This window comes from Lactuca serriola, chromosome 7 (assembly GCF_051521515.1).
Source record: "Lactuca serriola cultivar US96UC23 chromosome 7, Lser_US96UC23_V15, whole genome shotgun sequence".
NCBI classification, from domain to species: Eukaryota; Viridiplantae; Streptophyta; class Magnoliopsida; order Asterales; family Asteraceae; genus Lactuca; species Lactuca serriola.
In genome coordinates, this window is record NC_136414.1 from 161,891,153 (window position 1) to 161,898,021 (window position 6,869).

Below are 6,869 nucleotides of genomic sequence, written 5' to 3' on the forward strand. Positions count from 1 at the left end.
ATGTGGTGCACGCATTCGGACATTATTTACTTGCTTTGCCTTTCACACTATTCCCTGCCCCATTTCCACACATTCATTCTTTGTAGTCGTTTGTGTGCTCCTTTGCCTCTATCCCCTTTCCATGTTTGTCTTGCCCACATATATGATAGCATCTAGGGATTCAATTGTCTACCTCCCCATATCCCATTCATATGGGACGGTGAGTATGATGGTGGTGATGATGATGATGATCAATGAGAAGGAAAGGGAATTAATTAATCTCCAAAACTTATCTTATCATAAAAAATGTTTTGAACAAGAAAAAAAAAAGAATAGCATAGCATCACATTTACCGTTTTGTCACGATCAGGTAAAGCAAAGGATAAATCACACAGGTTTAAATTCAATAAAACTGATATATATTCATGAGAATATTGTCCCTCTACTAAGCATGTACAGTAAACGGCAATAAAAAGCATTTGATTCCACATTGAATATTTTCCGTAAAGAATTCTCATTCGCCCATTTAGCTCAACACCAAAGTCTCGCTTGCTTAGAAGATATTTCAAGACATGTAATCCTAGCTATTTTATTCCAAATCATTACCTATTTTTGGTATCCTGATCACCACAGCCCCATTATGTGATATTCGACGAAAGCAACTTCAACAACTTGTTTGGGGTCCCTATAGCTTTCGAGTCTTTTCCCATGTTCCACAACCTTTGGGTTTCGTAATGTATAGTAAGATAATAATCAATAGCTAGTCGACATTTGCACATAAGATTAATCACTAAAGGAACTAGGTCCTTTTAAAGTTCATTTTTATGAAATGGGTTTAACAAATAATCAACTGAAATGAACCCCGTTGATTTTAAATATGCTCTATATATTTCGTTCCATATAGTTAAAGATCCTATAAATGTTTCGAAATGGCATGTTGTCAAGATTTTTATATCAAGCTTCATCAACTATGGGCCTGTGCCACTTATTTTATGTACTAGTGCAACTTGGTTTATGAGTCTACGTGGCTTATGTAACTGAGCTACTGTAGGCCATGCAAATTGTTCAAACATCTGTGTTGCACAATGATCCTCAAAAGCAAGAAAGCTAATCGGCTTTATGATGATTCAAAGCAGATACTACATGTTCTGCCACTGAATATGGTTCCCATAAAAGCACTCCAAAATTCTCTGATTTCATCTAAACACTAGTTAGTTAAGTAGATTATCATGTGGTTAATGGCATCACTGTCTATGAGTATTGCTTGAGTCAAACATAATCCAGAATATTTTGAATAGTAGACATCCAAGTGATGTAGGAAGATAATATTCTCATCTCCCTTCCAAGTTGATGGAGTACTTACCTTCATCTTTTACTCCCACAACTTTAATCAGATAAATCCCAAATGGAAGATCAAGGAAAAAAGATTTAACCAAATATTGTACATAAAGACAATGAATAATAATATAACATAAAGAACCAAAAAGACAATATTTTTATTTAATGACAGATAATTTTATAACTTAGGGAAGAGTAGTAGGTAACACGTGTTGGCATTGTAACGTAGAATGGGGATAACAAGATCACGTACGAACAACAATAGGCAGCCAGCTACAAGATTGGATTTTTGTTCAGGACAAAGTACATCTCGAAGATAACCCTCTGGTTTCTGAAGAACCCAAAGGTTTTTTCTTTTCTCGTGAACTCTTCAACTAGTAAAAAGATTGGTTATTTACACCCTCGTGAATGCTTTTGTTTCATCACTCGATTTGGCAATCCAGCCAATGTTCAAATTTGATTGCATGATGTACAACTAAACTCTATGATTACTTATCTGCATTTGGAAATTTCAGGTCTGAGAAAAGGATCACCTATTATATCATAAGAAGACACTTTTCTGAAACCAAGTTGGTTCTTTTAACTGGGTATATGTATATATGTTACATAGTCTAAAGTACTGAATTATTGAACATACCTAACGTAAACATTAGATAAGAAATCCCATTTATTATTGATAAAACGTCATCGAGATATTAAACTTACTTGTAAATAGTAAATAGTATGCATAATGGGTTCTTGGAGATGCTGATTCTTCCACCATGCATTAGATATAGTTTTTGTCCTGCTAATTTTGTGGTGCTTAAGGAGACGAATCATCCAAAATTCTTCTCGTTTGGCCAGCTTTATGGGCCAACTAGCAGGACTCCACCTCACCCCCATTGTTTCTGGAGCCTATAAAAGAACAAACTTGCCACCTATTAACACATATCAGCATTCACTTCTTAAGCCTAGACATAGAAGAGTGTGTGTGTGTTCTAAAGCTCAGTGTTCGAGTGTTTTCATGGCATCTAGCTCAATGTCTTCACGTGGGTCAGGTTCATGGACAACGAAGCAAAACAAGGCCTTTGAAAAAGCTCTTGCTGTGTTTGACAAGGATACTCCAGACCGATGGCACAATGTCGCAAAGGCTGTTCCTGGGAAAACGGCTGAGGAAGTCGAGAGGCATTATCAACTCCTTGTGGAAGATGTTAACAACATCGAGAGTGGTCGAGTTCCTTACCCTATTTACAGAACTAGTCATAAAGGGGCGTAACTAAGGTAACATTATACGATCTTAATTATATACATTTACATGTCATATATAGTTTTCAATTTGTCATAACAAAATGCTGCATACACGCCAAATTCATAAGAGTATATGGAGAAGAAAGTAATTACAACCTCAAAATATGTGTTTTACAGCTTCAGCTTTAACAAATTTGATGTCGAAGCCATAGGAGGTTTCTCTAGTGACATGAAATATATACATTGCAACAAGCTCATGCATGAATAGAATGTGATATCTACTAAATGCTGATCAATAATCTTCCTCCATATTAACTAACCTCTTTGACTATGATGCAGGATAGGGAATCAACGCTCCATGGAAGCAAGCATGGATATGGAAATATATAAGTGATTCCTTAATGTAATTTTGTTTCTGCAATCGGCTGGCAAATCTCTTTTGTTCTTCATTGTATGGTATAAAACGCACGTCGTTATTCAAATGAGATAACAGGCAAAATGTGCTTTCTGATTTCTTCAATCTTTCCATTAGTAAAATTTGCAAGGAAATTCTGTATTGGAAATGAACTAATCCAATGTGTGTTTATTATATGAGTTTGATTTAGCGATTCAATCTGCCGAATATTATGTAAAGTATATGAAAATATATAAGAACCAAAAAAGCGAACCATAATCAAATTAATCAAAATAATCGAATTATTTTAACCGAATCATTACTAAAAATATGGTGTGATTTCTATTTTTAAGTAACCAAATACATATGGTTTGGTTATGGTTTTCATCCAAAACCGAACAGAACCAATATTATTAATAAATGTTTATAATATAATATAATATTAAATATATGATATATAATTATATTTGAATTGAAAATTTAAAGGGTAATTATTTGGATTTATATATATGGGGTACCTAATTTTCTATCATATTAATTAAGTTATAAACAATAAATCCGTCATTTTTTATAACAATGTACTTTATGTTTTTCAGTGTTTATAACAAAATATTTTTATTTTTATCTCATTTTTGACCATTATGGTGAACTAATATTAATCATTGACCATAACAATCAACCGACAAAAACCATTAACTAAAACCAATATTAACCGATACTCACTAGCTACTAAAATGCATTGACCACTTATAATGGTCGTGGTTCGGTTTTAGTTAAAAATCAAATCAAACCATCCCATACACACTTCTAATGTTTAGAACTTAATCCATTGCCTTTCTCATTAACTTGCCACAATATTCATACATGAGTTCTAGATGTGTATAAGGAAACTTGCCTAACTAATGAGAGATTTCTAATCTAATAATATCATGAGTGTAACATCCACACACACACACACACACACGTATATATATATATATATATATATATATATATATATATATATATACACACACACACAGAGAAAAGAGTTAAGTTCATATGTAGATGAACATCTATTGTACGGACATTTGTGGACGGTGTTATTATGTGAAAATGACTAAGAAGTAGGTTATTTAATAATATGAATACGTTCAATCTCACATTAATATTGGCATTATCATGTATTCTCACTAATTAAATTGTCTATAAGCGTAGTATGAACTTTTTTATAATTCTCATCCTATCATAGTGTTGTCGGAATGTATTCTTGATAATCATATTCTGTAAGAATGATAATGAATGAATAACGATGTGTGTGAACAAGAATAAATAAGAGTTAATGAAAATTATGGTCATGATGGGGGCCTTGGTTCCACTCTTCTTGTTCACATCAAAAATACAATTTAGGGCAAATTTTGTAGAATAAATTATGAGTTGGTTGATTTTAATCTCGACCCCTCAAGCCACTTATTTAATTTCTCTAATGTTGATATTCCTAGGTTTAATTGATGGTGTTGGGAGTTTGAAGATAGGCAGGATTACTCGGTTTAATCTCGAAAAAATGTTGTTAATTGTTTCTTGTTGGATGCAACGTCGTTACCCACGATTTGGTCCAAAGTGGTTCCACGAAAAGTTAACCTCTTTATCTGGAGGGAACATCTCGGAAGGCTACCAACCAGGGTTAACCTTGACCATAATGGTGTTTATATTCCTTCTAAATTGTGTTCGTGGTCCAACGTGTGAACAAATCAGAGGAGAATCTTTTTTTGCAATGCTCTACTGCTACAGTGTTATTGGCGTACTTATCCGATTGGTGTGGTGGGATTCCAATACTTGCAACTATAGATTCATTAAATAGTCTCATCAAGAGTGCTACAAGGCCTAGTAGAACTTTGAAGGAGGTTACTAGAATGGAGGCGATTATCTACAAATTCATGTGTGTTCTTTGGTCTTATAGGAATTATTACATTTTTAGTGGCAAGATAAAATGTACCGCTCAATTAGTTGTTAAGGTTAAATTTATTTCCTTTCTTTGGTGTACTGTTAGAGGGAAAAGGATAAGTCATGGGCATCCATATTAGATCATGTGGTCTTTCGCCGGTTGTAACTATTTCTTTCTACCTACTTGCTAGTTCTTTATATAGTCTTACTATTAAAAAAATGAATCAGTGGCAATGCATGATAATGTACAAATATTATGTGAGGTTGAACATATTCATATTACCAAATAACATGTTCTCTTAAACATTCTAAAATCATAACAATATATATGCATACATACGCGCACACACACACATACACACACAGATATATATATATATATATATATATATATATATATATATATATATATATATATATATATATACACACACACACACACACACATACTAGAGGTATACCAATGCAAAGCGACAGCATAGATGATTTCCTTTCGGTAAAAAGACCCGGCAAATAATTTTCTTTTGGAAACATGTCGTATACGTTGACAAAAATAAAAATATTATATGATTATAAAAAATCAATATATTGTTTACAATCTAACATGTTTTCGCTGCAGCAACAATCTAACATCAAACATACAAAAATAAAACATGAAATCACTTCAATGAACCAACAAATGTGAACTTTTTTGCTTCTTCTTCATCACCATTACTTTCAACTTTAGTAGGAACTTCTTTTTATTTGGTTCGACCTTTCTTTTAGTCTCTTTTGCTTGAGCTGTTTTTTTTTGGAAGAAACAATAGGTGAAAAACTTTTGTTTGTTTCACCGCACCAAGGTACAATTTACATGTTCTGATGATGTCAGCAAGTGTCAAGTTGTATCCAACCAAGAAGTTATTTGAGACAAGATATATGTTTATGGCACCAATATTTCTCTTTAATCTAACAATTGAAGCCTCGTCTACCATTAATGCATGTTATAGAAAGGAAGCACATGGATTTCTTGTTCAATACATCCATGAATCTGTAATACGTGTTATACGATACATCCATGAATCTGTAGAAGTTGCATGCAATAAAATAATTAGATCATTATCATGGAACAGGGAGCACATGGAGTTCTTGTTCAAGTTTCAGTTTAGCTATACATATACTCAATCAATAAGAAAATCAATAAAAATATAAAACTATGTAAGAAAAAATAAAAAACAATAAAGATTAAACCTCCAAGATGCAAGTTTCTGGTTCAAGCTTCTTCAATTCAGTCAAAACTCTATGTTTCCATTTAGTATATACCCACCAACGAGAAACAAAGGGTTGTTAATTAAAACCATAAGAAAAAATATCTAATCGTAATCATGTACAAACAATTTTAAAAAGAATAAGGACGATACTTCTACATTTAAAAAATAGGCCAATACTTCATACATCACAAACACATACTTTAACGAAGAACGGTATCAATTATAGATATTGCCATGGAAACCTTTATGAAGATGTAAATCATTCTGAAATTAGGAGATAATATCATGTATATGTTCTTATTGGATGCTCTCAAACTATTCATTTTGAAATCAGCAAATTTGAATTACAAAAAAAATTCAGAAAGTTGAAATTAACATCGATCCATCCTCAAGATTTGATAAAAACAAGAACATTAAGGACATAACAATCCCACAACATCATCGAAACTTCAATTAATTTTGAAAAAGAAATAGACTTCACATAACTGCAATTTTTATGTTTTTAAGCTTTTTTGGTGAATAACCACCCTTGCCACTCTGGTATACACTGTTTCTCATGAATTTAAAGGAACAAATGATATAAGGATATCATGCTACAGTTTAACAAAGATAAATAATAAAAAGAATAAATGAAACAAGTGAAAGCATTAGAAAGATAGTTATAAGAGCATTTTGTTTCACATGGAATTTGAAGAAGTTGTAAACCTTGTTTCCAACCTTAAATATTTAAAACTTACCCTTTCTATACTTTGAAAGATGCA

General features: G+C 32.4%; 1 pseudogene across 2 annotated transcripts; it reads left to right on the forward strand.

Annotated features, from left to right (window-relative positions):
* The first annotated feature begins 1,676 nt into the window (after window positions 1-1,676).
* LOC145061628 (protein RADIALIS-like 3 pseudogene) lies at window positions 1,677-3,064 on the forward strand (annotated as a pseudogene). Of its 2 annotated transcripts, none has more exons than XR_013687268.1 (2): window positions 1,677-2,577; window positions 2,884-3,064. The product of XR_013687268.1 is annotated as a protein RADIALIS-like 3 pseudogene, transcript variant X1 (transcript). The 2 variants fall into 2 exon arrangements; XR_013687269.1 differs by having other exon boundaries at window positions 2,889-3,064.
* Window positions 3,065-6,869: the final 3,805 nt, after the last annotated feature.